This window comes from Polypterus senegalus, chromosome 2 (genome assembly GCF_016835505.1).
Source record: "Polypterus senegalus isolate Bchr_013 chromosome 2, ASM1683550v1, whole genome shotgun sequence".
Taxonomy (NCBI): Eukaryota; Metazoa; Chordata; class Cladistia; order Polypteriformes; family Polypteridae; genus Polypterus; species Polypterus senegalus.
Genome location: NC_053155.1, coordinates 107,261,937 through 107,276,846, shown reverse-complemented (window position 1 = coordinate 107,276,846; position 14,910 = coordinate 107,261,937). Strand labels below are relative to the sequence as shown.

The window sequence follows — 14,910 nt, the reverse complement described above, 5'->3', positions numbered from 1 at the left end:
TGCTTTGACGCTGGGTGCCACCAGTTTGCAAAACCGAGCAGACAATTTTCGTACGCCAGGGTTGGAGCTACCGTGAAAATGTGCATGGGTTTACGCCAAGTTTAGGTTTTATACATCGTGATTTGAACGTACACAACATTTTTGTATGTATGCCCCATTTATACATGAGGCCCCTGATCTTTTAAGTTGCCTTGAATAAAAGAGTCAGCCAGAGATTTTACAATAATAATGTTAGAACCAGCTCCACAAGAGGAATGTTTCTGCACTTTAATAAAGGAGGAGGAAGCCTAAATTTAAAAAGATCATTAATAAAATATATTAAAAAAATGTTCAGAACATCAGCCAAAGACTGTTTGGTGACTCCCACATTCAAATGTTGCCTTTTTCCCTTTTAGTTTTGATAATTTGTAATGCAAGGTGATTATAATAGTGGTGTATTATATACTCTGGGGAAACAATAAACAAGAAGAAACATTTCATTCTGAGGTTCACTTTCTTGTCTTTGACAAAATTTAATTTTAACACTTCTTGTATTTGTATTGTATTCTTGTATTTGAGTACGGTTTTCTCTATTATTTCTGTGACATTCCCTGGCGTTCACAAATAAATAATTACCATGTCACGTCTACATACTTTGGTGGACAGATTAATATGGTTATAATGCTTAAAAGTGATTAAAGAGTTATATTATAACAGCTACAGTATGGCAATATCTGAGCAGCTAGTGTTGCTGTTCCCCAGTTCCAGGACCTCCGGTTTGATTGCCGTTTCACAGAGCTTGCATGTTCTCCCCAAGTCTGCTAACATGTTGTGGGTAATCTGGTTTCTTTTCACATCCCAAAGTTGTTAATAATGACTGTTTATGGGATTGATTATAACTTGTCAAGAAGTAATATCCAATCCAGTGTAAGGTTATGGGTTTCAACCACCTTGTCATTGAAAATGTAAGTTCAGAAGATTGATGGATGGATGAATGTTTTTTTTCTGTTACAATAGAAAATCTGATCCATTCTAAGTATGCTATATAAGTAAAAAAAATTAAAACCCATGCATTAATAAATATATCCTTTCCTTACAAAGGACCATTTAAAATGATCCTGATGCTCCTTCCCCCACCATTATTTTTTAATTAAATAATTACATTTATTTACATGTGAAAACTAGAACCTTGAAAAGTGAATTGATTTATTCTAGAGGAAATTTACTCATTTGTGATTTCCGCAAGCCTTTAATCTGGAAAAGGAAATTAATTTGACTAATGAGTAGGAAAGACACCAACCAGCTTCAACGGCTTCCCAGTGGCATATTGAAATTCACAAAAATGAACAAACCACCACAATTACTCTCTGAAAATTCTTTTTTAATTGATTGATATTGTTTCCTGTCGTTTCATTTCAGAAATATGTTCTCCAGTTATTATAATAATAGTGTTAGGATGATTTTCATCTTGGATTATTTTATATTGTGCCAGAGAGACAAAAAAATTATATGGGCATAAAAAAAATCTAAATAAACTTTAGTATCACTTCAGCCTGTTCTGCCCTGTGTAACTGTACCCCATAATATACTTTTTCTAAAACTTAACGAAAATCTTAAAAAAATAAAATTGTACATTTTTTTAAGGGTGCATTGCCTCAATCAGTTTAATGTTTCGATTCTGAACAATTTTAAAAACTATTTTAAATCACGTTTTCTCTTTTAGAGTATGATCAGATATTCAGTCAATTCTGTTTATACTGACCACCCAATGCGGCATCTTGATTAGCGGTTATTAAAGCAGCTATGCGCCTTTGCTTTGCAAATGAAAAACACGTAGCTTTTATTGCTAAACTCATTGAAGTTAAAGAATGGCAACTTTGAAATTTGATCAAAGATACGATTTGCAAATGTCATAAATGTTTCAAAACATTATACACAAATACTTTTAAGGAAAGGAGTTTGTTTTGTTAGGATGCCATCGTCGTTTTCTCAGAATTGTTTTGTTACTTCTTCGCGCATTAGTATTTTAGATTAGAAATCAATTAGGTTTGTAAAAACCTGATGTACTGATTTTGTACAATTTTAGTTGTTCTAATTCTTGCCTTTATTGTTTACGCATTTTTATTTACAACGTCGTGTTGCTGCAGGCAAAACTGCCAACTGCTATGGTAGCAGCGCTAGTATGTTGTTGCGTGGCGCGTGAACGCGCTGGCAGAGTCTTGCTTGTGCCGACTTTGTTGAAAATTGTACGCATGCGTGTAAAGTGCTGGGGATGGGGAATAAGATTTTCGCTACATCGGTATAAAAGAAGGCTGCACAGCGCGCACATCTTGTTACGACTACATTTTCTTCACTTAAATTAAATTTGAATAGCAAGAGCCAATTCAACTAAAAGATGAGTAAATAAACTAGGAAAATAAGGGTTCTTTGGCAAGGATCTAATTCTTAATTTCAGTCAGAGTGTTGTGTACTGACTCCGGGGTAAATGGTGCTCGAACCTCCAACAACCCTCGATTTGTCCCGCCCTTTGGTCATGGCCGCGCAGTCTGTTTCAGGTTAAATTTATTCCAAAATGAACATAACTTTTGCATATGTCAGAAACCTAATATTTAATTTATTTTTACAATTTTATAAATAATATTCACATTTACGAACGTTACCTGATTTAAAAAAAAAAAGATTTTTACAGCAGACATCCTAGCCTTGATGAACGAATTTCAGGGATGGGTTTTAGTGATGGGTCGTTCTTGAACGATTCGTTCATTTTTAACGAATCTTTAATGTAACTCGGGAAGAACGAGTCGTCTCATGGGAGTGATTCGTTCAGTTGCGCATGCGCATTTGCGCAACTTCCTATAGTTTCTGTATTGGAATTGATTCACTTGTTTCGAGTCTTCGGGTTTTTCGAGTCGTTCGTTCATAACGTGACAGCCCCATACGTTTAACCAACTCAGTCTGAGCCGGAAACAGAATTGATTAGTTCATCTCTCTAGTTTTCGGGTTCGAGTCGTTCGTTGATCACGTGTCAGCCCCATAAGCTTAACCTAGTACAGTATGCAGTCTGAGGCGGAAACAGAATTGAACGAAATGACAAGAAAATTGATTTGTTCATTTTGCTGAACGAGACACAAAGATCCGAGTCGGTAAAATGATCCGAACTTCTCATCACTAATGGGTTTACGGGATGAGTGGGTGGGGCTATGGAAGGGGGAGGGGAGCAGTGGGGTATCCCACCTCTTCAGATCAATTCTGGTTATATAATTCAATAACTACTGCATCATTACTCCAATTAATGCTCTTTATTTTAAAAATTCTTTATAACTACATACAGCATTCCTGGCTAAGAGATCTCCAAATACCTCAAAATCCTAGCAGGGTGTGTGGATGGATTTGTTGATTTTGCAGGACAGCAAATTCCCAAGATTGTCATGTGCTAGCTGACCACTGAATTCTGTCGTTATCTGAAAGGGCAGGTTGTGCTCTACTGTACAATAAAAAATGTCAACTGCACCTATGATTTGTCACCTTTTTTATACTTTCCTTTTGCTGTGCTGTTAAGAAACATGTTGAAATGTCCTTATGATGCACTCTGTGAAGAAATACAAAATAATTTTGCATTTTCCAAAACTGAATTGCAATTTTAATTCATAATGCTGTAATGGGCTAAAGCTGGTAAACAGTATTTGACAAGTATTGTTTTTCCATTTCTGTTAGTAATCAATTTAGCATGAAACAGGACTTAAATTGGTTTAATTCATTTGAGGAATACACCTGGAATCTGCCTATTCACATCAAATTTATATTAAATACTATACATATATATTTATGTTAGGCCTGGGACAGTTAACACATTAATTTTTGCAATTAATGTTGCCCGTTCAACAAGTTAAATATTGTTGCATCCAGGGACAGCAACGAGGCAAATGCCTCAGGCAGTACTTTTGTCAGGGCAGCATTTTCGTGTATTTTTTTTACACTACAAAACAATACAATTTAGTGTGTACCTAAAGAATTATTTACACATCCAGTACCATATTTATATACTACCTTTAACATTTTATGAAATAAAATTTTCATTTAAAGGTTTAACATTTTTTATTGCACAATTCTTAATGAAACGCCACATGTCAATACATAGTACTGATGTTCTTTTTCTTGATTTATACATACTGACATAGGTGAGGGGGAGTGGAAGGAAAGGGGGTGGGGAGGGGGATTTATGGCAGTCCTGGTGCAATGCTGCAGATAAAGTGTGAAGGTACCAATTACGCTTTATTTTTTTTTTTTATTTCATGTTTCTGTAAGAAGATCAAATCAAAAATATTTCACATAAGTGCTAAATAAGTTGTCTTTGAGTGGCACTAAAATCAAAAGAAGTGTCTGCTACCCCTGTATTTAACTCGCCAGTCTGCCAGCCAGCTTACAGTGCTGACTACCCTAATATAATGACAAAATTCAATGAAACAGAAGTGTAATGATTATCTCTACCCATTATTCCAGTTTGCAGTATCATTGTTAATTTATGCAAAGAATGCAACATAACCATGCAAGTAATGAACAGTGTCAGTTTTTAAGTGAGACAGCAGCTACAGAGATCTTCTTTAGAGTGCCATAAGCAAAGATGTAGGGATAGCAGTGTTTTCTAGCTATTTTCCTGTGGTGGCACAAATTTTGTAACCTAAAAACTTACAAGGCACACTATGATTCTGCCAAACACAAAACAATTAAATCTGTACCTGTGCTAAATTGTCCAAAGGGGCAGGACAGGGGGCGGTAAAACAGCATCTTGGAGATTGACCTTTGCAGACACAGCACTTAGTGAATACTGTTCTTTGGATGCATTTTACAGCTTCTTCGTCGCTTTGTCCACTCGTACATCCAGTCTTCTCTCTGCCTCACTCCACTGACCACAAAGGCAATATTTATGCCCACTATCGTTCGGCTGTGTAAGAGTCGCTGTCGAACATGCACCTAGGCATACGTACCCCCGACATGTCTCCTGGAAGCTAAAATGCTCTCTAGTGCTGTGTCTGCAAAACGGCAATCACAGAGCTGCTTTTATGTCAGCTTCTCCAAGTAGTCCCATCCTCCTTAAACAGGTCTTGACCACATGAAGAGCGTGTTTCTCTCAGGGGCACTACACTGTTATTTCCATGGCGCACCAGTTGAAAAACACTTGTGCAGAGTATAATCATCAAGTAGTTGATGGTGATGAACAATTGAGGATAGTATTTAGAGATGTTTAACACAAGTTTTAATGTATGCCTATTTAGGACATGCTTATTCTTTCAATTAAATCAGTCTTCAGCAGTGTACTCAAAGTCAACAGTCTTTTCGATTATTTTTTACTTTGACACATTTGTGTCTCATATGCTGTGCCAATTTGATAACTAATACATTGACCTTGATTTCTTGTTGACTTCTTTTCAACTTGCCTTTTAGGAAGGCATTCAGGTTCAGATTGTATGTTCAAGTAGTAGTTTGTTAAAGGTTCAGGTTTAAGGTAATTGTTTAAGTTTAAAATATGCTAGTAATGGGAAAATGAAGCCTCATGAAGCTTTGAGGCTTTCTTTCTATTTGTGCTGAAAAAGATTTGAAGTTTTGAAGCCTCAGTCCCAATGTGAACAGCGACATCTGGTGGTTAACTGAGGTCAAGGCAAGCTCTCAAGAGCGCAAGTGAAGCAGCACTCACTGTTTCAGTCTCATGTCACCAGCAGTGATGTGCGGTGAGGTTCATGGCTGGTGAGGCACTGACTCCTTCAGAGTCAGATTTACAAATATAGGAACCCAAAAGAGTAGCTTATTCACTATTAAGTTGGCAGCATGCACATTGACTATTGGTTGTTTCATATCTCATCAGCATTCTTTATACACACACAAAGGTAAGGTACATATTTGGCTAAGAAAGAACGTTACATTTATAGCAGCAAGAGAGAGCACATTTACTCTGCACCATCCATGTGTTCTAAATTTGCTGTCGTAATTCCACTATTCATACTCATTCAATACAAATGAAAGTATAGAGTGGTGTATAAAAACGGATTTCAATTTTGACTTTACTTGAAATATTTACTTGTTTTTAATAGCTTTTAATTCTAACGCTTTAATCAATTTTAACAACAAAAGAATAACAAGAAAAACAAAAGAATATTTTATTTAAGGTCAAAATTTAGTTTTTAAATATTGGATTGTTTTTTTCTTAGTTTGATTCCATTTATTATAACATTGAAAACCGTGTATGGTCTTACCTTCATTTGTAAATTAAGTCCATGCACCTGTCCTCCTCGAAAATCTCAGTCACTTTCTTGTAAAAGTCCTCCTTATTTTCCTTTATACCAAATACTAAACTTAAAACTTAAGCTTGTTATGAGATGACAATGTGCTGATTAGTTTTTGAGCCAAATCATGCAAGAGAAAGAAGCACTCTAGATGAATCCTGTAATTTTGAAATTAATTGTGAATTCTTCTCATCAATTGCTATTGTATTAACCTATTTTATGATCAGAAAGATCAGCATCAGAACAGTAAATAATTACTTAAATGTTATAGAATAGTTCGGGTAACTTGGTTCCTTGGCCGCAAAGCCTACTGACGCTTGCGTCCGAATATTTCCTGTTTAGGGTACATCTCCATTTTGTCATGATTTGTCCAAGTGCCGCACTTCGGATGCTTGTGTAGCATATGTTCAGTAAAGGAACCATCAGTAAAATGCTGGAGGGAATTTCTACAAAGGGATTCATTCTGTGAGAGTAAAGAATAGTAGAAATGTTAAAGACTTTTTTTTGTTGTACTGGGGTATTGCCTAAGTAATTGGGAGGAAGAGGGATTTCCGGGTGATTGGGAATCACTTGTGGGAGTTCGGAAGAAGTCATTTATTTCCAGAGGACTTCCAGAGCTTCTAGAAGATTTGGGATCTCTGTAATTGTAACATGTTGGCCTGACAGACAAAAAGCCATTGGTGAGCAAAATGCATAGTTTGCTGTGTAAGTGGTATGGCAAGGACCACTACCTAAAAACAGAAAGCAACAGTGAAGAAAAAACAACTGAGAGAGAGAAGTAGGAAAGTAAAATAATGCTGCGAGTTTCAATCACAATATTCAAGATGGTTGTGCCACCCTAAGAGACTCATAAGATCTTAGAACCAGTGTTAGCCAGGCTTTGTGGTTCAGCCAGAGTTTGTTTTGATATCTTGTGTTCTCACTTTGATCATCTCTTCCTTTTATGTTTTGGCAAATAAACCAACATCTTTAATACATAATTTTACATTAGTATCCATTGTTCAAAATTTGTTTAATTCATTCTCTAAAGATGTCCACCATTATAAGATAATTAACATTTAGTGACAAATAACGAGCAAGAGCTTTACCGGGGGTTGCTCTAGTTGCTGACAGTTACCCAGTGTCGTTTTAACTACACTTTCTCATTAAGTGATAATGTCTAATCACATGTTACCATTACAGTATGTTCTCTTGGATTATTAATGTTTATATTTTACAATAGAATGCACTGACACTTTTTTAACATTTTCACCTGCATGTGATTTTAAAGTGTTGTATTTCTTTAAATGCAAAACAAAACTCTAATCTTTTTTTTAAAAAAATACAGGTACAGTATGTTGCAGATAACAATATATAATTTTAAACTGTCCGTACTGTAGGTGATGATGTGTACACTAATTTTTAGTTTTACACGCAGAGGCATGCTAGACATGTTGATGCACTTCAAAGCAGATCCCTGGAGCCCAAACAAGAAAACAGAAGAACTGAAGAAAGCAGAAGGAGCACTAACACTTTGCTAAGCACCCATTCTGGTCTTCTGAGCCTGCACTCTATAGTAATGCTTAAAAGAGAGTCAGCATTCAGGTGAGAGTATTAGCAAAGCCAAAGCTTGTATACCTAAAAAATGTGCTCCATGCTTGGTAATGTATAATAGTGATCAATAATAAACAAAATAATAATGTTTACTTTATCTAAATAAAAAGTTTGTATCTAAATAAAAAGTACAAATGCTACATGTTGTCAGTACTGAAAGGTCATTTGACGTGTGTATTGGCTAGTCAGTAGCTGTGTTTTAGACAGCACAGTTTCCTTTTGCTTGTTGGCTTCAGGTTGGTCATCATGTTGATAGTGGCAGGTAATATATTGCCTTCCTTTACTTTATTTTTAAAAAATCTATCTTACCAATGTCCTGTATCGAGATGAAGATATGTGTATTTTATGTTTCATTATTGTTTTTGTTAATTTTGACTTTTTATTGTTCATGTTTTTGTTGTTTTTATTGGTTTCATATGTGATTATGTATTGGTGCACTGTCTCTTTAAATTAGAGTATTTTCCATGTTCTTTGTGGGTGAAACCCCAGGAAGCGGGGGCACCTGTCCTTCTCTGCTTAGTAACCTTTCCCAGTCCTATAAAGGCTGTAGAGACCGAAAGTTCAGGGGAATCATTGTGAGGTCTTTTGGTGTGTGAGCATTATTGATTATATTTGGGTTTTTTAAGTTTTTGTTATTTTTTATTATTTTGCTCTGTCTTAGGCAACTCTTTCAATTCCTCTGTTTGCTCTGTAGAGTTTTTGTTACATTCTTTTGATATTTTTCAAATAAATCTTCATTTTATAAAGATTCTTTTGTTAGACCATCTTTGCACCAGCTGAAGTTACCCCCCTCTTATTGGTCTTTTTTTGAAACTGAAAAAAATGTCAAGGATATTTTGGGTCTTCATCTCTTTTAGGCCTGCAAAACCTCAAGCAGGTCATTTGAGTGTGAACTAAGCCTATTGAGGTGAGGCTTTTTCCAGGCTGTTAAAAGAGGCTTAGCCTGGCCACTGAACCATTTGTGAGGCATTATTTCAGCCTCACACATGTTTGCTCTCATGGAAGTTCCTATTCATGACATCTAGCACTTGTTTCACTCCACCAATCCCAAGTTTTTAATGTTACTTATTCTCTAACTATTTCAGTGAATATTCTGTTTTTCTCTTACACACATCAGCATCATGCCACCTCCTACAAGTATATGCCTATCTAGACACTGCAGTATCCTGCCGATACATCACTGGGAACCAATTACAGTAACCAACCCTGGATGAGGCGACAGTCCATCATAGGGCTTTCTCACACCCACACTCATCTTAATGCACATCCATTTAATCTAACATATGTGTCTGGAGATGTGGGACAAAGAATGGAATACCCAGGGAAAACCCCACAGAAAAATGTGCAGACTTCTAATAGAGGTTTGTTTTGGTGCAATAATACACACAGCTACCCATGCTCCATGTTGTTATCTGGGTTTAGTTCCCACTTTATCTTTAAAATCCTTCAAGAAATTTGAAATCCTCCGACATCTTAAAATCTTGATTTTTTTTTTTTTTTGCAATTACTAACACTGAATTGTTCTGACATGACAAGACTGTTTGAACTACCTTCCCTGTTCTGTTTTGTTCCTGTTGTTGCTACCAGAATTGGCTCTACCTTATCTGGAAGAGTGTTTAATGAAAAAAAACAAGTTAAAAAAATAATGTTGGTGGATTGATTATTTTTTTCTTTAAATATTCAGGCTTTGGCACTTCATGTCCTTAATCTGTAACAAAAAATGCATATAGAATTCAATATATGGACTGAGTCTCAAAAACAGAATAACTATTTGAAAACTGCAATTTATTTACACAAATAAAATCTGTATTCAAAAATAGCTTTATTATAACATTATTTTAAATTGATTAATATATTAAATGATCTAGATTAAAAAAATAATAATTTTTTTTGGTGAGTGGTAAGAGTCAGTATGTAAGAGTTTACAGAGAGTGAGTTGGAAGATTTATAGCAAGAGGTGAAGATGAGTTTTTGCAGCGATAATGCCAGGACAAAATATCCTCTAATGGATAAAAGTAAGGGTAAAAGTAGGGAGGCCCAGGAAAAATGTATGAAGCAAAAAGGGAATAAAAGCAAAGAGAATAAAATAGAGGACATTCAATTAGAAAGACCAGTCCAGAGAGAAGAGACTAGAGAACAGTTCCAAAGCATATGAAGAAAGGTTCCAGTGACATTTAAGGGAGAATACAGGAGATGGGATAATGGGATCAGATAAGTTGCCAAATGCATAGCATGAAGTTTACAAGGGGTGAGGTAAAGGCAGTGTACAAATTACAGTATATCCCATAATTCTATTATAAACCACATTATGTATGGGTATATGTACATAAAACATAGGATGAACTCTAAAACAGTACAACCCAAGGATTCCAATTTAAGGCTTTATTTTACTCATTTCAGACAGCAGATGTAAAGACAACATTGAGAGCAGTATCTTAATGATCAAATCTGTGTGCCATTAGGGAAGACAGCTATTAAGGGAATAAAGAAGTACACAAGAAGTGATGATTATGAAGATGTTAGTTGCTGCATTGCACCTTTCAGAGCTATCAACATTGAGAAAGGAAATAAAAATGAGGGGCGTAAATAGCAAATAGAGGATGCCTTGGCAGCAGTAATCAAAAATAATATATTTCTATATGGGGATGGTGTTCCATATTCCTTAAAATGTCTTAAAAATAAAAGAGCAGAGCACATATTGTTTGTCGTGTCTCTTTTATCCAGAGTTATATGTCTAGCCCAGTCACTGTCAGTGTGCGGATTGCAGGTTTTCCCTGTGTGCTATAGTTTTCCTCCCACAGAAGAAGTTTGGTAGGCTAGGTTGATTGGCAGCTCTAAACTGACTCTCTTTAGTGTCTGAGATGGACTGAAATCCTGTCCAAGTTTGATCCCCAGCATGAATCCAGTGTTTCTGAGATAGGTGCTAGATTTCAGTGGCCCTCAACTGGATTAAGCTGGTTTGTTAGTGGATAGGATTTCATGGCAGGTGGTCAGTTGATGGTAGAGTCACTGGAAATGGTTTTAGGCTGAAACACAACATTGTTTCTCAGGTAGTTTTGTAGTGTTGGCTAAACAGTATACCCTTCCCAACATCAAACAGGTTTGAGTGATTTGTGTAATTTTAAGACAGCAGTCTTGAAGGATAGTGGGGTGCCAGACATACTCTAGGAACATCAATCATATTTAGCCAGGGACAGGTTTGAGATGTGCTGCCCAGCACATAGATAAGGCAGTACTGACCTTTGTCTTTAAGGTTTCTTCAAGACTCGGTTATGATGATGTCAAGAGGTTAGCAGAGGACACTGTGATTTAATGGCCCGTAAGACTTTACAGACATTGGACCCTGAAAGTGCTTTCAGGATTTAGTTTGGAAGTAACCCCTAGTTGGGATTTAAATAACCTATTGTGTCTAGAGTTAGGATATGACCTGGAAGTAGGCTAAATAGGTGGGATTGTGTAAAGATAGAATGAGAGAAACAAAAGAATGATAATCAGGGGGATTGGTAGGGGATATTTTTGTGTAATGAAAGAGTAAACATGGTGATATGGTGAAATAGGGTTGCAAAAGTTAATTTGGCTACCTCATAGCTGTGGTGTTCTGAGCTCAAATCCGTGTCTAACTCCTGTTTATGTAAGGGTCCCTTTTCCTGTACAGGTTTTCTCCAGGAACTGCAGTTTTTTGTATATCCAAAGACATTCAGGTTAGGTAGTTTGGCAAATATGAATTGATATTGTATGGATGTGCATGTATATCTGTTTTGCACCTGCAGCTGCTAGGATAGGGTCCTGCTTCTCACATCCTGCTGCTGGAACCAGCAGGCTCCCTAATACCACTTGGAGCAACAACAGGTCACACTTCTAATATACTACAGAAGAAATGAGGAGCAACACAAGGAACTAAATAAAGAAGTTATCCTGGAACACATTCTTGAAACCAGCCCTACACACTCTGGTGAGATGCAGTGGGGCCATTAAAGCCTTAGATTAGGGTGCACAATGGAAACGTTTCCTGGGCAATTAACAATAAAAATTATTTACAGTATGGATTTGAAGGGATGTTGACACTATATAGGTTGGGAGCATATGCTGATAGCACATTGCTGCAACTACTACACAACGAACCACCTGGATTGGGACCTGAGTGCAGCACATAGGAACAGTGTGAGGTTTTTTATGGTGGCTGGAGTGCCAGTACTGCCACCAACCCACACGTTTTCTCTGTAAGTTGGAGGACCTGCTTGTAGGGCTGGATGCAGATTAATGTCATACCTAGGCCAAACAGAGTAGAGTCAATTCTGTCGTTTTCAGGATTTGAACTAGCAACCTTCCTATCCACAGACCCAGAGTAGGAGTTGGGATTTTTTGTGCAGATTGTCACTCTTGCCACCAATAGTATGTTATGCATCATGCTAAAAAGAAATGCTGTATTACTCCATGTGCCTCCAGGACTGGAGAAAAATTGAGATTAATCAGGAGCCAGAAGAGGGAGCCAAACCTGCAAAGGGAAATCAATTTGCTTTCTTAGAATTTATCGATTTGTTATATTGTCATCCTTGAGTGGTTGCTGTTAGTCAACTATGAACTTCTGGTCTTCAAAACAGAATAAATTTGCTAACCTTATATATCTGGATGAAATTACTTCCACAAACCAAACCTGTAACAATACTCATTTGCAGCCTTCAGCTTTTGTTATCAGTGACCTTTGTAACCGTTAGTAACATGCTGTATGCCATAAATCAAAATCAAACTTATGTCAGTATTTAGCCATCTAGCATGGCACCACAATTGTTTTCACGGTTGTCTTATAGATCCAGAATCCTGTGTTTGCATCCCAAACCAATTTTGTGTCTGTCTGGAGTTTACATGTTCTTCAAATATTTGTGTGGGTCTTCCATCTTTAAAGAACACTTAGGGCAGGTGAATAAATAACTCTAAATTTGATTGAGTGTGCTGATGCATGTACAGTATGTGTCCTGCAGTGTAATGGCACCATATCCATGGTATTTCCTGTCTTGAGTCCTGTGGTCCCACTTCTTGCTCCTGTAATAATAACAATAATAACAACACTGGTATACAGTGATTTTGGTGGCAACGACGTCTGAATGGTTTTATATTAAGTTTATGGTGCTGATTAAAACTATGACTTTGGCTTTGCCAGATTGGGTCTAGTTTCTGAGATATTTAATAGTTAATTAACGTAACACGTTAACGTAAACGTTTGAAAAGCATTCAGAATTGTAAGAATGTTTTTATTTTAGTTACAACTAGTAAATAAACAGTCTAACATTATACAAAAAAGAAATTAAAAATATCTAACAGTGACAAGAAAAAAGTTATGCATGATTTGATTAATTAATACAATATTAATTAGTTATTAATTGTTATTAATATCAATGCTTCAAAAAACGCTTTTTATGTGATTTTCCTTTTATGTGTGACAGATAGGGGGTGCTATTGTCCCCTTGAACCCTCAGACCACTCGTCAAACACCAGATAAAAGTCCCAATAATGACTTTTTTATTATAATAAAGTGCACAAAGCACCTCCACCTTCACTACACACAATACACTAATAATAATTAATACAATAATACAACAATCCTCCACTCCCAAATGCTTCTTCACCCTTCCTCCCAACTCAGCCCGCCTGCTGGGATCTCCCACAGTCCTTTTCTAGTTCATGACCCGGAAATGCTTCTATCCCTCAGTCCATGTGATTTCCCAGCACTTCTGGGTCAGATGAAAACTCCTTTTCTTCAGCCCGGAAGTATGTAATTTCCTCTGTCCCCATGACTTGGAAGTACTTCCGGGCTATACAGAAAATACAAGTCCTTGAGCCTCCCTGCAGTGTCCTCTGGCGACCCCCACGGTATCCAGCAGGGCTGTGAATTAAAACTCCAAGGTCCATGATACCCTGCTGGAATTCGTGGCACCTCCATGTTGCAGGGAGGGCTCCATCTGGTGGCTTGGGGGTATTGGCCGGGATAAACTGCCGACCATATACCACAGTGTGTCATCGGGACAATCATGTTGGAGACTCCAACAGTAGTCTGCTATCATGTGTATGTCCCATCTGCCTTGATATCTTTCCTCCATCACCTTCATATCCTGGTGGAACCTCTCACCTTGTTCCTCGCTGAAGTCTCCAAGGTTATCTGGAAATCTGTTTAAATGGCTATGGAGATAGTGCATCTTTATGCTCATATTAACTCCCAAATTTCTGAAGTTAGCAAGCATATCTTGCACCAGTTCTTCATAATTGTCTGCTCTGTGATTACCCAAGTAGTTCTTCACAACAGAGACAAAACTCTTCCAGGCCGAAGCCTCAGTGTCATTCATGCATTTGGTAAAATTGTCTAAGTTATTGCATTTGTTATCACACACAAGTCGCATTGGGGGAATACATTATTTCCATGGATGTCCATTATCTCAAAAACTAGAACCAATTCAGCAAAAGTAATGGGAGTTTTGAATTTAGCACCCTCAAAATACCCTAAATTCATTCAAAAAACCTTGGCACCTGAAAGAAAATATTTTTTTAGACCTGTGTAATAATTAATTCTTTGCATTTATATAGTGCTTTTCTCACTACTAAAACCGCTGAGCAATTGCAGATTAAGGGCCTTGCTCAAGGGCCCAACAGAGCAGTGTCCCTATTGGCATTTACGGGATTCGAACCAGCAACCTTCCGATTGCCAGTGCAGATCCCTAGCCTCAGACCCACCAGTGTATTTTCCATTGAGCTGGATACACAAACAGTACATAACTGTGTGTCTGTACTGTATGTGCCAAGTTCATTCATAAGAAATATCCTATTTGATTAAAACTGCCATTTTCTCAAATGCTTTAAATCAGTTTGAAAAAAAGCTAACACACCAAGTGTTGTTCTCATTGGTTTTCACATTAGAGTTGTGTCAAATTTAATGGATGATTGTATGAAGTAGAAGACAGTAAACCTCATGAAACATTCTCTACAACAGCCAATGTAATATTGTTATTGTACCACAGTTCTATTATTTTCATGGTGTGTATCCTTTCAGTCCTCTTTTAGTACATAGTTC

General features: G+C 36.9%; 1 protein-coding gene across 1 annotated transcript in view; it reads left to right on the top strand.

Moving 5' to 3' along the window:
• Positions 1 to 7,719, top strand: part of cep126 (centrosomal protein 126) — a 106,363-nt gene extending 98,644 nt beyond the window's left edge. The window contains exon 13 of the mRNA XM_039744340.1: positions 7,675 to 7,719. The gene's annotated coding sequence lies outside the window, so the exon portion shown is untranslated. The remainder of the gene's footprint in view (positions 1 to 7,674) is intronic.
• The last annotated feature ends 7,191 nt before the right edge of the window (positions 7,720 to 14,910 follow it).